The following is a 19,536-nucleotide window of genomic DNA, read 5'->3' on the forward strand; positions in this document are numbered from 1 at the left end:
ATTTTGTTCAGGACAGCAATGTACCAACCCACAAGAAATGGATCTCAAATAAGCTACACTGGAATCCCTGTGAAACTAGAGGAAGCATGTATTTCACTTCTAAAACAAAAAAAGTCACCAATAAATACATTGCATGGCACCACCTTTCCCCTTTGTTTTCTTCATCTGCCATGAATGCAGACTGATGGCTGGAGCTGGAGCGAACATCTTACAGCATTGGGAAAGGACAAAAGCATCACAGAGACTTTGATCCTGACCTCATGGAACCTGTAAATAGAAACCAGAACCTCCCAACCTCTTGTTATCTAAGATTACAAGTATGTCCCTCGGGTGTCAGCAGTATCACTCAATAGCTTGTTAGAAATGCAGAACCTCAGGGGGCACCTGGGTGGCTCAACAGGTTAACTCTGACTCTTAGCTTTGGCTGAACTTCCGAGGTTTTTGAGTTTGAGGCCTGACTCAGACTCCATGCTGACTGTGTAGAACCTGCTTGGGATTCTCTCTCTCTCTCCCTCTCTCTGCCCCTTCCCTTTTCCTGCTTGCTCATGCATGCACACACTCTCTCTCTCTGTCTCTCTCTTTCTCTCTCTCAAAATAAACTTGAGAAGAGAGAAGAGAAGAGAAGAGAAGAGAAGAGAAGAGAAGAGAAGAGAAGAGAAGAGAAGAGAAGAGAAAAGAAGAGAAATGCAGGAGCTCAGGCCTCACCCCAGACCCACTGAGTCTGAAACAGCATGTTGAGAAGATTCCCCAGGTGAGTCATAGACACATCAGAATATGAGAATCACTGCTCTACAAAAAAAAAAAAAAAAAAAAAAAAAAAAAAAAAAACTTTCTGTTTAAGTCATCAGGTATGTTAACTGGAGTTGACATTATTTAAATTATACATGTATGCATTGTGTTCTCAATAAAAAATAAACCTACTTGAAATGATATAGTATAATAATAGAAAAATACTTACATAAACTTTTTAAAAGATGTTTAGGTGCTATTTATTTCCCTTCAGCACAGGTAGCAAAGAGCAAAAACTATAGTTGTGAATGAGGTTTCTAATCCTTTCAGAATGAAAAAAAAAATTCAAATAAATTCCAATGCTAAAGTTTCAAATGAACTCCAAATGCCACCCTGTATTAAGGCTTAACATTAAACAGGCTCCAATAATGGCATAATATAGATATATAGCTATAATCAATTATTTTTTAATTTTGCCAAATCGTTCTTGTTTACTCTAGATTTGAATTTAATCAAATGTAAGCTCTGTGATAATTTTATCAAGGTACACTTTTTGTATATAGGGGTGTTTTGGTTTTTTTTTTTTTGTTTGTTTGTTTTGCTTTTTTTGTTTGTTTGTTTTTCTGGTTTAAACCCTAGATGCTATTTTAAAGCACGGACTGAAATCACCTGCGCTAGTAAAAACAAACTCCCACCACCAGCATTTTCCATTTCTGCTGGCTGCACAATTGAACTGCTTATGTATCCTGGCTCTGCTGTAAAGAAATTTTGGGCTCAAATCCCAGGATTGATTCCACTGCAACAGGATTGTCAGCTACAGAATTCTGTAAAAGTTTCCTTCCTTCTACATTTATTTAACCCAAAGATTTGAAGTCTTGGTCACCTAAAATTTTGCACTAACCAAAATTTCACAGGATAACTAAGAGAAGCAGAAGAGGTGGCTGAATCAATTTTGTTCCCATATTCTGAACATATTCACAGAACAGAAAATGTATCTATTTGATAACCCAGAAAGCTATACAATATATTCTATAAATATATTTTGTAAATGTGCATGCAAGGTTGAAGCGGAACAAGGCTCAAGGAAAACACTTATGCATGTAATCTGCATCAAACAGATAACAGCCACACTGCCATTGAGATTTCCTACCACATTTTATGTAAAGAAGAGAGGAAAATGATATTAAAGTAACTACACTTTGGTTTCACACTGATATTGAAAATATGAAAACGATTAGAACTACATAAAAATTCCATGAAACTGATGATGCATTGAAAAAGTGTGTTGTTGTTTTTAATTTCTGACTACCTTCAGTGCCCACTTCTAGTGGCCATTTTTCAATAGGTAAAGTCTGAAGGATATCATACATCTCACAGCACTCTATTTTTCTCTATTTTCCATATGTATATATCTGTGTCTCCTACTTGACTAGGAGCTCCGACCCTAGGATTGTGCCCAGCTCCTAGTAAGCACTCCATTTTTGTTTTTCTATTTAGTTTCGTGTTGGGCTCACTCTGCTGCCACTGCTCATAAAAATGGTTGTTCTGATGTGCTTCAACTTTATCCATTTTATCCACAGATGCCCTAGAATTTTCTCGCTTGCCTCTAAGAGACTAGTTTTAAAGGTGGAAATCAGGACTGAAATGATAAAGTTGCCATGGGGCTAGGTGGGGTTAAAATCTAAGAACTTGTGGCGCAGTCGGTTAAGCGTCCGACTTCAGCCAGGTCATGATCTCGCGGTCCGTGAGTTCGAGCCCCGCGTCGGGCTCTGGGCTGATGGCTCAGAGCCTGGAGCCTGTTTCTGATTCTGTGTCTCCCTCTCTCTCTGCCCCTCCCCTGTTCATGCTCTGTCTCTCTCTGTCCCAAAAATAAATAAACGTTGAAAAAAAAAATTTTTAAATCTAAGAACTTGGATTTCTGTCTGCCAATAATTAGTGGAAAGACTTTGGGTAATTCTTCTTGCGGTAGAGCCACTCCCTAAGGAATGTGGTGAAAACCTCAAGACAGGGGAAGGCAACCTGTCTATGTGTGCATGGGAGACATTCCTCATGACTTTGTAATATGAGACCACCCAATCAGATTGTATGTTACCATATATGGGAGACAAAGGAGCAAAAATTGTATACAATGCTATACCCCACTGCACTTGGGCTCAGCTGTTTCAGCTATGGCCGCGCCCATGCCAACACAACAAATTTGCTTCCTGCACAGAAAAGCCTCAGTGTCCTGTCTCTCTGTGCAAGAATCCTGCTACATCCTAACCTCTCTGGGCTTCATGTTCTCTGTAAAATGAGGGTTTTGCTCTACATTTAGTAATCTTCAGTGCCCCTCCTCATCTTCAACCTTTTGAGCTCTCTACTCTTCCAGTCTTACAACCCCACCCTCAACACCCTCGTTGCCAAGCACAGGACTAAGAAAATAAGCTTAGATAGGATCACTCAGAGTTCATGGCTCATAACATTCAAAATCCAATCGCAAAAGGCCTTTCTAACCTGATCATTTTTTAAACTACAGGTAAAAGGTCGAAGTCCAAGTACAACTTTTAATGGGTAAGCACTAAATTGTCCTGCTCCAATTCAGAAACAAGTTTCTCCTCCAAGATTAATTACCGCTGTCTGACACTATTACCCATTGAAATGTTCTATAAGACCACAATACCAAGAGTTTCAAAAAGTGTCACACACCAGCAATTCCTATTACTGAAAACATGAAGATGACAACTGAATATAGAGGGAGGGGGGAAGCTGCCCCCAGGTGGTTTTTCTGAGCCTAGCTTGCACCTCAACAGGGGATGATGAAAGCTGGCACTGACCTTGGCAGGACTACCCAGAACATCTTTCTATTAAGTTAAGGTTTCCTTTAAAATGCTTTGGAACAGAGGAAATAGAGAGGAATTCTGTTGTCAACAACCAAATGTGCTACTTAGTGTCACCTTTTCAGTTTCATGACATACACATTTGCATAGCAATTGCTTGAGAAAATCTTTCTTTTCCCTTCTAATTGGATTGAATTGCTCCTAGATCTTTCTTCTAGTCCCAAAAGCGATAATGAGGGGGTGGAATATCTTAAGCTAAAAGGTAGAATTATTTAAAGCACTCACTTTGGATTCCAAAGCCACTGTAGGTGTTTCCTCTTTCTCACTCTCTCTCCTTCCTCTTTTCCTCCCTCCTTCTCTTTTCTTCTTTAATGAGTTTCCTGGGGTATATTTTTCCTTACGGATATCCAATAACTTTGTTTTCACGTTGTCTTTGGGTGTGTGATTGGTCATGTGTGGCACTGAGCTGTGCTAATGTACAGATCAGTAGGAGCCCCTACATTAGGAGAACCTTACAGTTTTTATAAGCCTTCTGACACCCATTTCTTGGGCTACACAACCCTGGGTGTGGAGAGGAGAAAAGAAAACTGTTTTGAGGCAAGATCTGTTCCTGGTACTTTGAGGAAACCTTTCTCAGGGTTCTTCACATGGCTTTGCAAAGGGAGAAGGCAAGCTGAGGGCAAAACACAAGCTAGCACACACTGCACCCCACCCCCTCAGATGGGATATGTATGATATTTCTCAGGCATTTCTGGCTGCCCAAGAACAAAGGAAAGGAAAGGAAAGAAATGGTTACTTGATAGAGATCACAGACCTGCAGGAACTGAGTCTCCATCAGTTTACAAATATCTTAGTAAATTACAAGAAAAAGTCAATCTTATCAATACCCTAATCTCCAGAAACCCATAGACTCAGTTTCCTGGAGCTCCAACATCACCCTCCCCTCCACAGTGATGTGGGGAACAGAGGCAAGAAGGAAATGGCAGGTAAAATTAAATTTCCTTATAACCTGCAGCCCATTGACAAATACTTGAGATAAATACAGAGTATTCCATTTGTAGAAGGAAGACAACCTTAGCTTGACAATAGCAAGGCCTCCAGTATCTTAAGAGTCTTCTTTAGCATATCAAAGTCCATCTGGAGGCCTCCCTTTTGCCTTTACCTCCCCTAACTCCACAGTATATAACCAGTCACTCTTCACAACACCAGTGCTGCTCTTTATGCCCAAGGGCCCTGTCCCCATGCTTTAATAAAATCATCTTTTTGCACCAATGGTATCTTCAAGAATTCTTTCCTGGCTATCAGCTCCAAACCCCTACCACTCCAAAACCCCATCAGCTTTATAGAACTTTTCTACATTTTCCCCCTTCCTTTTCCTCTCCCCCTTTACCCCTTCTTTTTTTTTTTTTTTTAAAGTTCTTTGAAGTTATTGCTTTTTTTTTTTATTTTTTTTTTTCAACGTTTATTCTATTTTTGGGACAGAGAGATACAGAGCATGAACGGGGGAGGGGCAGAGAGAGAGGGAGACACAGAATCGGAAACAGGCTCCAGGCTCTGAGCCATCAGCCCAGAGCCTGACGCGGGGCTCGAACTCACGGACCGCGAGATCGTGACCTGGCTGAAGTCGGACGCTTAACCGACTGCGCCACCCAGGCGCCCCACCCTTTACCCCTTCTTACCCTCACTCTCTGAGAATGCCAAAAAGAGATCATCTCAAATAAGGATATACGCAAAATAATAGGGTCCAGATGCAAACCAAAGGAGAACATCTTTTAGCATGAAAAGGGTAAGATCTTAAAGGGCACGTCAGTTATACACTCGGTTAGAGGACATTCCAAGGAAATGCGAAGAAAACCATTGTGGACAGGGACCAGAATTTTATATTCTTCATCACCCTCACAACAAATAAAAGTACCATCAACAAAGTAAGAGTGTAATAAAGAAACAAAACATAGCAATAAAGAAAGGTCAAAAAGAGTCTAATTTGACAGAGGATTCTTAAATGGGAAGAGGCAACTGTTTATTTAATTCCAATGTGCTTCTTGTTCCCATTTTAATAAAGGACAACGGTGTGGGGGGAGAGGGGCACAGGGGATGCTTTGAGTAACCTGAAGGGGTACAACACATTTATAGATGTCCAGTTCACATGATGGCCACTGCTCTTTTAACCATTTAACACCATGGGTGTCAGGGAATAGATTAGAGGAAAAATTTAGTTTCCAAAGATCTATTATTATACAGGGGCCAAGGGCCACCCACCCATGATAAGCCACTTCAGTGTAAAAGGTTATTTTGAGTTAAAGAATAATCAAAACCCAGTAGATTTAGGAAAAGCTCTGTATCTCCCCCTCAACTGCCTAAAAAGAATTTAGATGGAGAAGATGCTCCAGGAAGGAGCTGTCACCATAGATAACTACATTAGGACATGAACCAGACAGGGAGGAACTCGGAAGACCTGTTTGATCAGTCTTCTACATCCCATTGTTTCCCGAATGGCTCAGTGAAGATTTGTGTACCAAACATCTACTCTTGTTCATTCCTCCTGAGGGTAGCATTCCTTCTCTTTGAAGACCCAGACCTCTGCTCCCTTCTCCTCACTTCAGAATGACACATGTACCTCATTTAGCCTGTTTTTGGAATTTCTATGTCTGTCTGAATTCTTTGTACATATGCTATGAAATTCGACTTTCTCCTGTTCATCGGTCTCATGTCAATTTGGTTCTTAGTTCAGCTACAAGGACCTCGAAGGGGACAGAGATTCTTGCTCCCTGACAATTTCATTATAGACCATATTAATAAAATGAATGCATCCTTTTTTCTCAGATTTCAAAAGGAACACATGTGCCTCCATTCATTTAATTTCTCAATTACTCATTTTACCATTAAAGATCAGTAAGTTAAATGCTTTGAAATAAAATTGAATAACCACTTCCCTTCAGTTGAAGTTTTCAATTTAATATTTCATAAGAAAGTTTATATTTTAATTCAAGGCTGCTATTAGAACAATACGTGAGATAATGTCATCACAGGACAGGAAGGCAGATAGCCTCTACTTTCCTTGAAAGAATTGTTGAAAATAGTAATTTCTTGAAAAGTATAATCTGAACTTCTATTCACTAAGAAAAAAATTAAGAAAAATTACTTTTTAGTACAGAATACATTTATTTCGAGCATATACATTTTCCGTATACTCTCATTAAAATCCAACATGAATATTATCCAATGCCTATTAAAATTAAACACACACATTTAGGTGTAGGCCTCCCCATGTGAATGCCAACACAGGACAAGCTATATACTGTCAAATTCTCTACCGTCAACTAGGTCATTCTTGCTTCTTCCAGATTGCTCCATGAACTACTGGCCAAGACAGATTTGTTGCCATTGACCATACTGCTGGGATGGAATTGGGTAAATATTACTCACCAAAACTTCAGAGTTTTGGAATGCTAAGGTCACTAATTTCATGTACAGCTGATGTGGTTTTGGAATGGTGGGGTCCCAGAGCTGATAGCCAAGAAAGAATTCTTGAGATGTCTTTGGTGCAAGAAAGGTGATTTTATTAAAGCACTGGGATAGGACCCTCGGGCAGAAGAGTTGCACTGGGGTTGTGAAGAGAGGCTGGTTTTATACTGTGGAGTTGGAGGGGTAAGGACAAAAGGGAGGCCTCCAGAAGGACTTCGGTATGCTAAAGAGGATTCCAAAAAATTCCAGGGGCCTTGCTATCCTCTAGCTAAGGTTGTTTTCCCTCTGGCACAGCATTAACATTACCACAGTATGGAGTTCCTGGAGAAATAGTGTAGTCTATATTCACCTCAAGTATTTGTCAATGGGCTGCAGGTTATAAAGAAATTTAATTTTACCTACCACTTCCTTCTTGCCTTTGTTCCCCACATCACCGGGGAGGGAAGGGTGATGTCTGGGCTCCAGGAAACTGAGTCTACAGGTCTCTGGAGATTAGGCTATTGGTAAGATTGCCTATTATAATTTACTAAGATATTTACAGACTTTTGGGAGACTCATGTCCGGCAGGACTGCCATCTCCATCAGTTAACCACTTATTGTCTTTCCTTTGTTCTTGGGCAGCCAGGAATGCCTGAGGAATATCACACATATCCAACCTGTGGGGGCGGGGTGTGTGCTAACTTGTGCTTTGCCTTCAGCCTGCCTTATGCTCCCTCATCACAGCCAAGGCTTGTTTTTTACGCCCTCTTTTATTCCTTCATATGTATGTATGTATGTATGTATGTATATGTGTATGTATTCTATCATATATTTTATCTATTTCCACTATATCCCAACCCTCCTTCTTGTGAACATTTTTTATCGCCTCTTCTTACAGTATTTGGCACACGTGTTCATTGTAGGTGATTAATAAATAATCATTGTTTATTTTTTGTATGTGCCAAGCTGCAGTTAGGTTTAACATAATCTCACATACTGTAATTGTTGCAGGACGTTTTTAACACAATACTCAGGATTTGTTGTCTTGTCACTTTGAAGAATTAAGAGGTGGATGCAAAATGAGCAGCAGGCAAGTTTATTAGAGTCTAAGATCAGAAAGTATGCATAATAGGAATGCTCTCTTTACAGAAAGGGAACACTTGAAAGTGTCTATAAGCAAAACTATAGGCAAGGTTCCTTGTTTTATAAGGTTCTGGTCGCCCCCCTCTTCCCTTCCCCTTCGTTCCTTTTCAGGTTCTACCCTTACTGGCTGGACAACTCTACGTGCTGGATTGTCCATTCCTGATTGGCTTGACTCCATTGTGTGAGAAGTCAGACTATGTCATACCGTCCCCCCTGTAAGTTTTCCTATAATATAAGTTTTATGGTTTAGCTAGGTATTTTTTATTGTCAAATTCCTGAGGGGGACCTAAAAGGAAGGGTGTGGTGTCTGTTACATTCTTAAGAGGAACCTTATGCTTAAGGAGGCTTACTATGGTGGACACTTCCCATATTGTTCCAAAATATATGGTTTTCCCCCACCCAGAGACCTCAGGTCCTAACCTCTTTCTCTCTCTCTCTGCTTATTTTATCCTATCTTTTCCTACCATATAATCAGAAAATAAGGATGACAAAACGTCATTATTATCTAGGCTTTTAATAGCAGACTTAGGAGTTTAGATTTGATGCAGTAAGTGCAGAGTTCCTATTGGAACTTGAATAATGATACTTGGTATCAAATACACTTTGTCAAATATGTTTCCTGCAATAGGCCATAGATGTAATTTTTCTTTTAAAATTTTTTTAGAAAACTGTGACAATAAAAGAAGCTCTAATTATTTCTTTGTCCCAGGAATCAAGCACTACTCTAAATTCCTGAAACTGACAACATCCAGCCAATAAGGTTAACAAGAGGTCAGTACCAGCCAATAGATGTTTGAGTTGCTTCTGTATCCACTCCCCCCATACACAAACCTACCCTCACCACAATGTCCCAGGAGGCCAAGCAGAGCAAATGTTAAATCCTGCTTGCAGCATCCTAGTTAAGGAGCCTCGGTTTCTCACCAAAAACAAATTCCCACGGGAATTTGACCAAATTCAAATGACCAAAAATTAAAGTAGCAAAGGCAACCAAACTTTGGAGGGGATATTTAGATACAATTTTCTGAGACCAGATTTTTTACTTTGGATTCTACTTGTTTTTGTTCATACTTAGAAGAAAGCTTCAAAGAGAAAAGGAGAAGATACATGTGGCGTATGTGTGCCTAGGAAAGAAGTTTCCTTTTAATAACCCACCATTTCTTATGAAAACCAATAGGTCAGGAAAACAAAACGTTAGGGAATGTTGTATAAGAAAGGATTTGCCTGATGTTCATCCTGAGTTCCTGGAAGGGAGCATCCAAGCTTTTGAAATTTACATACAAGTTTCACATTTGGGTCTCTCTGAGACCTCACCCTACATGTCTCTTCACTGACTAGTCCTGATCTGTCTCCTTTATAATAAAACTGTAATCATAATTATAGCACTCTGAGTTCTTAGTCATTCTAGCCAATGATAGGACCTGAGGGGATAGCAGAGGACCCTGAATTTATAGCCTGGGAACCCTGGAGTTTGCAGCTGGTGTCTGAAGTGAGGGGAGTTTTGTGGAGGACTGTGACCTCAGCCTGCAAGGTCTGCACTAACTCCAAGTAGTTAGTGCCAGAAGGGTAAATAGCAAGCTCAGAGGAAAATATATATATATTAGAAGCTTAATTATTAATTCCCATTCATAACTTAATTCAGCTTTTTAAAATCACCCAGCTAAAAACATTTTAACTGGAGCCTTTATTCCATTACCACGTGCCACGTCACGTTGTATTATTCATGTAGCTGTATCTTTTTTATCTGCTCCTGCCTCCCCACAAAAATGGAATAAATAACTCAATCTGGACTATAGTAATTTTGTGATAAGTTATTCTGATAACTGCGATTGTGAGCGCTGGCCATTTATAATAAAAATAATAAACTGTCAGTGTGACCTAAGCCACAGAACTTTAACTCATAATTCTTGATCTTCTTATTCCTCTATTGAAAAGTATCAATCCTCCACCTACTTGGAAATCCTTTTCAATGGTCTCATGATTATATTTAATTTATTCAGCAAACCTAGCCTCCCTTATAAAGCTAACTGAAACTAAGTTCTGCATATATAAGCAAATGTCAGCATTCCCAGATCTTCTTTAGGCCAGTACCTATGTGCATTATTTGCACAGCCAAAAACTGGGGTGATCGACAAATTGTTAAAATTCTATTGACAATTCAGTAAAAGAATACAGTGTCTTTCTCCATCAATTAGCAATGATCTAAATTAACAATAACCCAATCTAAACTCTAATTTCATTCCATTTTCATTCTGAGTAAACATCTTAACTAACTTTTCATTTAATATAATTTACCAGCAATGACTAATCAGTATATCACACAAATTTCTCCTGATGTAATTCTTCCTAGCATAATTCAATTTCTCCTAATATAATTATTATTCAATTTTTCTTCCTGTATCAAATCTTTAACCTATCACCTTTCTAACTCTAATTCTGTGTATGTGCGTGCGCACATGTGCACATGCTTATGCACACACATGCACAACAGTTCTCTAAACCATATACCTTCTATAGCACTTGAAACAATGAGGGGGTAGCAGACGTTAAAACAAATCTTTTAAGTTACTAATGTGGCAAAATCCCCCACTCTTAATACCAGGTCCCTACAGCAACAACAACAAATACAGTAACAACAAAGGTCCTCTTTAATACTCCAAATACTTCGTTTTAAAATGCAATAAATCAGTAATTCTGGTAAGAACACTGTCACTTACCAAAGATTCCTGATGTCTTACTTGCTCTTTATTGGCATTCCCAAGGGTAGTCACTTCTCAAGAAGTGGCCTTTAAATGATAACTAATGGCTTTCAAAAAATTTTTCATTAAATATTTCAGCCATAGTACACTGTTCACCAAACTCCTCTGACTCAACAGCTCTTATGTGCAAACTTCTTTCTTTTCCATCTCAGTGGCAGATAACCATGAGTCAATCTCAAAACTTTACGGGCACATACTATGATGAAAAAAGCAAGGACTTGAAATCAGAGGCAGGTTGTACAGTATGTATGAGACCAGGGAGTGCCCACAGAGAAACAAGCCAGCTTTTGGAGAATCTGATGGCAAGAAAGCTTAAGAAATTATCAGTTACAGCAAGGCTGTGATGGGAGACCTCAAGCCCAGGCAACAGCATATTCTTTCCTTTAAGCCTCAGTTTAAAAATAATTGTGATCATTAGTCAAGAGGAGGGAATAGGCATAAGTATATAAGAAACTGAAATGATATTTTGACCTCTTCTTTATAAGCTGAAAATATTATTAGCCAACTCCCATAACAAAATGCATAGCACCACCTATAGGAGTTGAGAGCCTTATGTGACTGTTGACTCTGAAAGTCTGAGAGAGAACTATTATGCAACGTTTTGCAAATTTTCAGTTAAAGTAAAATGAGTATCAGACATCTCAAAACACTAAATAAATTTGCACATAGTAGTAACATCAAGAAATTTACGTTTAGTACTATATAAACCATTGTATACTTACCATATAAAAGCCCATAACGTTGAGAAACTCCAGTTATTTGGACTGATTTACAGGTCATCCTGATTTAGGACAAAACTGATATTATAAACTACCATTTTAAAACTATATGGTTACAATAAATACTGGGGAGAAGAAATGCTAGCTCTTCTAGGTCCCTGGAATGGAGCCCAGAAAAGTCACACACATACACACACACACACACACACACACACACACACACACACACACACACAGCTTCCAGGTGACTTCTTCAACTGGAGTTGGAGAAATGCTAATTTCTCCCAGCAATGATGTGTGATAATATGCATGGAGAATGGCCAACCCAGAAAGCTCACCTGAGCTCAAGTGTGCAGAGATTTTAGTAGGGCTCGAGCAGGTGAACACGGTTGATTGCACATGTGGCAGACCTGTAGTCTCTGGAGAGAGCTGGTATGATGTGTCCTAAAGCCCTCACCATAACTAATATTGTTACACTATCTGGAGTGGATCCATGAGTCCAAGTAAACAAGAGTACTCTCATTAGGCAGAGCATTCTAAGGACTCAGTGATCAGTTCCTTTGCTAAGGGCAAACGCTAAACCTTTCTTGGGGCAAGTTTTATTCTTTACTACACAGCCAGGACTATTTTTTTGAGGGGTCCAGATGTTAATTTTTCCTTTGAAGTTTCAGAGGAAATTTAAATTGTCACTTACTTATTTTTTAGAAAGCAATTATATATGCCTGCTATAAGTGCAGCAAAACTTTATCAAGATAATCAACGTTCCTATCTTATTTTTTATACACTATAAATTAGTGACACCCATTATCAAGTAAGCTTATACTTTAAAATGGGATTAGCATATTTACAATTCTAAACATCATCAAATAGTGTATCTCTCTCCTATGGAGATAATATAATGACTGAGTAGTAAAGAAGAAGCAGCAGCAGCTATAGTTTTATACTTTTTCACCAAGAAAGGGAAGATATATTGTGGAGCATGTAGAGTACTCATTTACTTAAAAGGCACTGGTGGCTCTTGGGGCCCCTCAATGGCTTGACGGTGAAGCATGGAACTCTTGGTTTCAGCTCAGGTCCTGATCTCACGGTTTGTGACTTTGAGCCCCATGTAAGTCTCTGGGCTGACAGCATGTGCAGAGCCTGCTTGGAATTCTGTCTCCCTCTGTCTCTGCCCCTCCCCTACTCTCTCCCTATCTCTTAAAATAATAAACTTTTTTTTAAGAGATAGGTAGCTCTTAACAGAAATAGAAGAAACTATCCCATATGAATGTACATTTACCATGATGGAATATGTCACAACAATGACATATTTTTGCTCACAAACACACAAATGTGATGTTCCAATATACACTAAGTCCTTTTTTTAGATATTCCTTTTCTTGAGAAGGATGCTACATATGAGTTCCTAACCCGAGCCAACCTAAAGCCATGGCAACGGCTCCCCACCACCAAAAGACAAAAACAAAAACAAAACAAAAAACTAGTGTATGTGTATGTGTGCCAATAGAAAATTCATTGAAAAACTAGATACAATATGAAGTAAGAGCAACTCCCATCAAAAGAAATCAAGAACTAAAGACGCTGATGCATCAACTCCTTTGGCAGAATAACCCAGAAAGGAAGTATCATTATCATTGCAACACTGTGTTCCTCATACATATTTTATGAACTAAGTTTTTCACACACTTTAGAGGTTAGCAGTGCATTACATTTTTGTCTGCTGCTTGATTTAACAGAATGAAATGCCCTGAAGGCATTTATTAAAACCAGAGGAGGAAAAAAAATGCGATTACTGTTAACCTCTGCCTATAACTTATAAAGGCTTTCATGAAACAGGTATCAAAGTGCACTCCAATCACAAAGTGAAATATGAGCTACTCTGGCACTTAACAGTCACTGTTATTTAGCATTTATTTGCACACTGACAGGAAATAGGTTTGTGTCAAGCTTAAACCATGGCATCTGTGCTCCAATTTCCAACTTCCTGAGTCCAAATGCAATAGTATTTTGTAATTACCGAAACTTGTAAAGGTTTATCTTTTAGCAAATACTGAGTTTGCCTGTTTGTTCTTTGAACTTATGGGGCATCAACCACATGTAAAGTGCTGTGGAATAGCAGCTCCCCAAATATCACCAACAATTACCTCTACTGCTCTGACAATTGTGAGTTTTTTGCTCACTGTGGTCAAAATGGACAAAGATTGCTATATCTCGGAGAGGAAAAGGTAAAGTTGGAATTTACTGAGAATTTGAAGTTTGGTGTCACTGGGTCTTTCAATGTAAGGGAATGATTAGGATTCCTTGTGTACAAATTGTAACATCACCACTTAGAACTGCAAGAAACAGCAGGATGAGGATTTTAAGGGCAAGGGTTTGTGAGTTTTGGGCTTCAACAATTGGTACTTCCCACTGAAGAAGGGATGGGTTTTTCTTGAAGTTTTCCCTTCCAGTAAAAAGTTATGCTGTGAAGGCAATGAATTGGTAAAAATCACGTTAAGTAGACAGGAAGCTGAATTGTAAGGAGGTAAGTTGGTCTTTAGTGTCCTGCTAGTTGCTGAAGGAATGAACAAAACTGTGTCTTCAGTGTCTGTAAAGTGGAATTATAGCATTAAAAAATTATAGCTGGGTATAACCAACTTAAACAGACATACAATATGAAACCTGAGACTTACATAATCATCAACTAGGCAAAGGGTTTCTAAATGTCATAATAAATGCATGTGTGCAAATCTCTTTGTGCCTTTAAAAATAGAATCCGACTATATCCCTTTGTTTTTGCACATACCATTAGAATGATATCAATTGCATAAAATGATGTTTGAAATCCCCTGTTGTAGAGAAGTATATGAGAAAGAGTCAGGTAAAATTCACTGGCAATGTTTAACAAAGGAAGTGAATGTTAAGGAGAGTTTTGAAAATAAAGTGGGGAACATATCTTTAAAATTGCACTGTAGATCACTTATAACATGTGATACAAAGACTTCCTACCAGAAGGAAAGGGCAGGGGCCAGAGTAAAGGTGAAGAATACATTTATAAGTGGGACGTCAGCAATCTGGAAATCAATGTTTTGAAGTGGAGAAGCAGCCATTAAATGGGCCTAATAATATGAAAGCTGCAACAGAAATAAATCTTTTCAGACTCTCCAACCTGAAGAAGCTTCCTTCTGAGGACCACATAGCTTCTTTTTGGTGCAGATAAGGGTGATTAAGTGAATAGGAGAATTGGGAAAATGGCCAAGTTGTGAATGTATTTATACAAGAAAAGGAATGAAAATATGCACGTGGGAGGAAAGCAAAGATTCTAAAGGAAGGAAAAGAATTATAGACCAAGAGAGGACACAAATAAAGGGAAAAAGAGAAAGGAAAAATAGAGAAGGACATAGAGGCAGACAGAAATTGAAAGAAGCTTAGGCTAAAGGTTCAGAAGGTTGGTAAAGAATCACTGCCAGGACAAGTGTGACTGGGGAGAGATGTCTAGTATGGATTTTAGGCAGTTTTGCTATGTGATGTGTAGTGCAGTTTTACTCCCGTACTAACCCCAGCACATACAATGCACACGTAAGACCACCAAGACAGGTCTTTCTTAAAAGAGTGTCTTAAAGCAAGGTCCGTGCAACAGACTATGGGGCAAGGCAAATCCCAATCAAGTATTATTTAGCTGTTAAAGAAAATGAAGTCCACACTAAAGCAAAACTCAACATTCTCCAAGGTTTGGGCAAAGAGCTTCTGAAAAGGTACTGCCAGATGATAAAGCTGAGAGGGAAGAGGAAGAGAACTCATTTATTGAGTGTACAGTGTGTGTCAAGCACTTTATATTTTCTATTCCATTTTACAGTTTTCTCAGTGCCATGAAGTGAGTTTCAGTGTTCCCATACTAGAGATGAGGCAACAGACTCCTTAGTCTTCTGCTACACCACCTTGTCTCCAGTTGATTAACATGTCATAGAGACTAAACCTTGCCATTGATGGGACTGGCAGCCACTCTTCCTTTGAATCTTTAATTCACTACTCTCAACTTATGAGAATGTGTCAACTGCCTGAGTATATCTGTCTCCTTCAAGCAACTTCTCTCACTAAAAGCCATGAGTAGCAGATGAGAAGGAGGCAATCAATAAATCGAAGGATAAGGAATAAACAAATTTTAGTTTGGAGGGGGGAAATCATTTCTAGTTTTTGTCTCCCAGCTCCTTCCCTATACCCTCCTCCCTCACTTAAGCCTCTACAATCACTGCAAGGCAATGTTCATCCAGAGCACTGATAACACATGAAGCAAGGAAGAAAATCCCAGGGAGGAAGAAAATATAGAAGTCACACTGAACCAGAGTTTGAAGAAAGATTGTGCTGACAAAGAGTTCTAGAAAATGAAAACCCTCACTAGTGATCACAAATCAAACGGTATCAGGATAAGGTAGAAGGAGCATTCAATTTCCATAATGTAATGCAGCCTTGAATAAATTTGACAGAATTATATACATTAGTGGGACTTATAAATGTACTCATTATAGAGAAAAAAGTAAAGGTCACACTTTATTAAATTTAGTCATAACCCAATTTGTCATCCCTGTAAATAACATAAATAAATATACAAATTAAATGCATGGCATTTGCTTTTTCATAAAAAATATACACTAGGATGATCACTAATTTCTTAAAAGTCACCTATATAGCATTGCTTCACAGTATCATCTACACCCTGAAGTAGGAAAAGCTGTGTTCATTAAAGGAAATAAGGAAAAAGAAAGGGCACCATGGGTGAATCATAGGAATAAGAGGAAAATGAGATTATTGCTGAAGGTGTAGGCAGGGATCATATCATATAGCCTTATTGAGCCACTGGAAGGATTTGGGGCTTTATCATAGGAGCAACATAAAGGCACTGTAGAGTTCTAAGCAAAAAAGTCACAACATTAGGTTTGCCTTTTGAAAAGATCATTCTGTCTGCCTTATGAATAATGAATCACCAAGTGGAAAGAGTGTGATCTTGGGAGGAAGCATTTCAAGGACGACTGCAGAATGCCAGACAGAGGTGACACTGGCTTGAACTAGGGACTTGCCAGTGGAATGGAGAGAAACTAAGACCTGAGAAAATTGAGGAGAGATTAGAATACTCCTGAGATTTGTTGGTTTCATGGATGTGTGGGGTAAGAGAGATGCTCAGAATGGATCTCAGGTAGTGCCAGTTGGATGGTCAGCACAACAGTATGCTGAGTAAGAAAGTACTGACAGCAGGTCATTAGTTCCATTTTTAGGATGTTCAGTTTGAGGTACTTGAAAGGCATCCAAGTACAGCTATAATGTACATAAACAAGATCTCGTGTTCACAGGGGAGGTAGACTAGAGACAGGAACTGGGAAACCATCCTCATATACACAGAAATTGAACTCATGTCAATAGATAAGAGAAGCAGGAAGACAAAAGAGAATTAAAAAGTATTATGGATCAATCTGGGAAAAGCAAACACTCAAGAGTTTTGGGTAGAAGAGATTTCCACAAAGATGATCCAGAGGCAGGAAGGAAAAACAGGAGTTACTGAAACTTCTGTGGCATGTATTGTGGATATTTTTGGCAGATTGTTTCTAATGTTTCTATCAACTATATAAGATTAAATGGAAAAATGTATGAATGCATATCTTAAAAATATACATCCTGGAGAGAAATTAAGCCTGAGGACCTTCTATAAGGTCAATTTACCTTTAATGTACTCCATGCCACCTTATATTTACCCCAAAGACTGTGGACAGTATAACCCAGGAAAGTTTAACTGTGCAGACAGCACCAGTCACTGCTACACTGTATAAATATGGAACGAGCTTAACGACAAAAACATGAATTTTAATAGAACAACATGACATAAATTTTAATCAAATATACTGAAAAGAAACTTCTGGGAAACAAAAAAAAATTTTCCTTTCTTCCCTCTCATTTTGATATCTTAGCAATCAAAGCTAAAAGTAATATTTTAAAAATGTAAATTGTGGTATTTACACATTTCAATTATCTTCCACTGGTAGATTTAATAATTTTCAAAATCTTGCTTTAGGATGAACGGAGCAAAACTTAAGAAAGCCAATAATGAGAGGAATGCAGGAAAATGCCACCAGACTAGGTGTTGTAAATCTGAGCAAGCAGAATCTTGTCTTTATACAATTAGAAGAGATCTTTACTTGAGGGTTTAGGACCGGATGACAGATAACAATGAGTCTTTATCTCAGCTTCTTATCTGTAAATCTGAAGTAGTGTCACCTACAAGATAGGACTCAGAGGGTCAAAACAAAAGATGCTGGGAAAACTGCAGTCAGTACTAGGCTCACAGGAAGCATTCAATAAATATTCATTCTTGGAAAGTCAAATTCACATTCCAAAAAAAGAAGAAGAAGAAGATTGTCGCACCGGCAAATGGAGTAAACAATAAATGAATACCACCTGGTCTTCTAAAATCCAATCAGGCTTTGTTGGAGATCTTTGTGAAGACAATCTAATATGGTGTCTAAAAGCCATACCACTGATACCAGACTGCCAAGGTTCAAATTCCACCTCTACCATTTACTAGCATAGAACCTGGCTTAGTAGGTGAACTTCTCCTGGCCTCAATTTTCTTATCAAATGTTAACAACAGTATCTACTTTATAGTGTTCTTGTGAAAATTAAATGAATTAACACATATAATGTAAATATACGTGAAGTTAATAGATATAAAGCACTAAACACATTCCTACACAGGGCAGGTGCTCAAAAAAGATGATCTTTTATTATCTACACATGTGAAAACAGTAATTCTGTGGCAGGATAGAAGATATTAATTTCTACAATGGTCCTGCTGGTATAGGAGAGAACAAATAACAAATTTTCTCTTTTACTTTCCTCTCAGAAGAACAGACAAGGGGCATCTGGTTGGCTCAGTTGGTTGAGCATCTGACTTCGGCTCAGGTCATGATCTCACAGTTCATGAGTTCTAACCCACATTGTGCTCGTGTATATCAGCCTTCAGTGCAGAGCCCACTTTAGATCCTCTGTCCCCCTGTCTCTGCCCCTCCCCTGCCTGCGTTCTCCCAAAAATAAATAAGTAAAAAAAAAAAAAAAAAAAAAAAAAAAAAAGAAGAGCCAAGTCTTGTGCCCAAGGTCTAAGTTCCTTATTATTTATCCCTTTAAGTTTTTGGCTGCCTTGAGATCCATAGGCATAACTGAAGAAAAACCACTAAGTTCTTAGACCATAAAGTTAAGCAAACAAATGTCCATCGACTGATGAATGGATAAAGAAGATGTGGTGTATATAAACAATATTACTCAATCATAAAAAATAATGAGATATTGCCATTTGCAACCACATGGATGGAGTTAGAGAGTAATTATGCCAAGCAAAATAAGTCAGTCAGACAAATACCCTAAGATTTCACTCATATGTGGAATTTAAGAAACAAGACAGATAAACATAGGGGAAAAAAGGGGAGAGAGGCAAACTAGAAAAGACTCTTAACTATAGAAAACAAACAGGGTTGTTGGAGGGGAGGCGGACAAGGTGATGGGTTAAATGGATGATGGGTATTAAGGAGGGCACTTGTGATGAGCATTGGGTGTGTATTTAAGTGATGAATCACCAAACTCTAACCTGAAACTATTATTACACTGTATGTTTAACAAATTTAATAAAAAACTTAAAAAAAAAAAAGTAATTAAGCTAGATGTCTCTAAAAAGAGATGGGAAAGCAGATAGTGCTAGATAGCCAGGAAAGAATCACATTACCTAAAGATCAAGATTCCTAAAGACCTGAGAGACTGAGGCAAGTTCTACAAAAGCCATAGAGTTATGTCCTCAATGCGTGAAGAAGCCCAGATTGGGAGGAAGTTGCTGGATGCCTTGGATTCTGAACACAACAACAAGTGTTTCCATCTAATCAAGTTTTTTTGTACATCCCAACTACTCATGCCTGC

At 38.5% G+C, this 19,536-nt stretch overlaps 1 long non-coding RNA gene across 1 annotated transcript in view; it reads left to right on the forward strand.

Annotated features, from left to right (window-relative positions):
• The first annotated feature begins 625 nt into the window (after positions 1-625).
• The window catches only part of LOC123576161, a 39,340-nt gene continuing 20,429 nt past the window's right edge, over positions 626-19,536 (forward strand). Inside the window, exons 1-3 of the long non-coding RNA XR_006701197.1 lie at positions 626-751; positions 8,244-8,347; positions 8,842-8,903. This is a non-coding gene — a long non-coding RNA (uncharacterized LOC123576161). The remainder of the gene's footprint in view (positions 752-8,243; positions 8,348-8,841; positions 8,904-19,536) is intronic.

This window comes from Leopardus geoffroyi, chromosome C2, assembly GCF_018350155.1.
Source record: "Leopardus geoffroyi isolate Oge1 chromosome C2, O.geoffroyi_Oge1_pat1.0, whole genome shotgun sequence".
Classification (NCBI taxonomy): Eukaryota; Metazoa; Chordata; class Mammalia; order Carnivora; family Felidae; genus Leopardus; species Leopardus geoffroyi.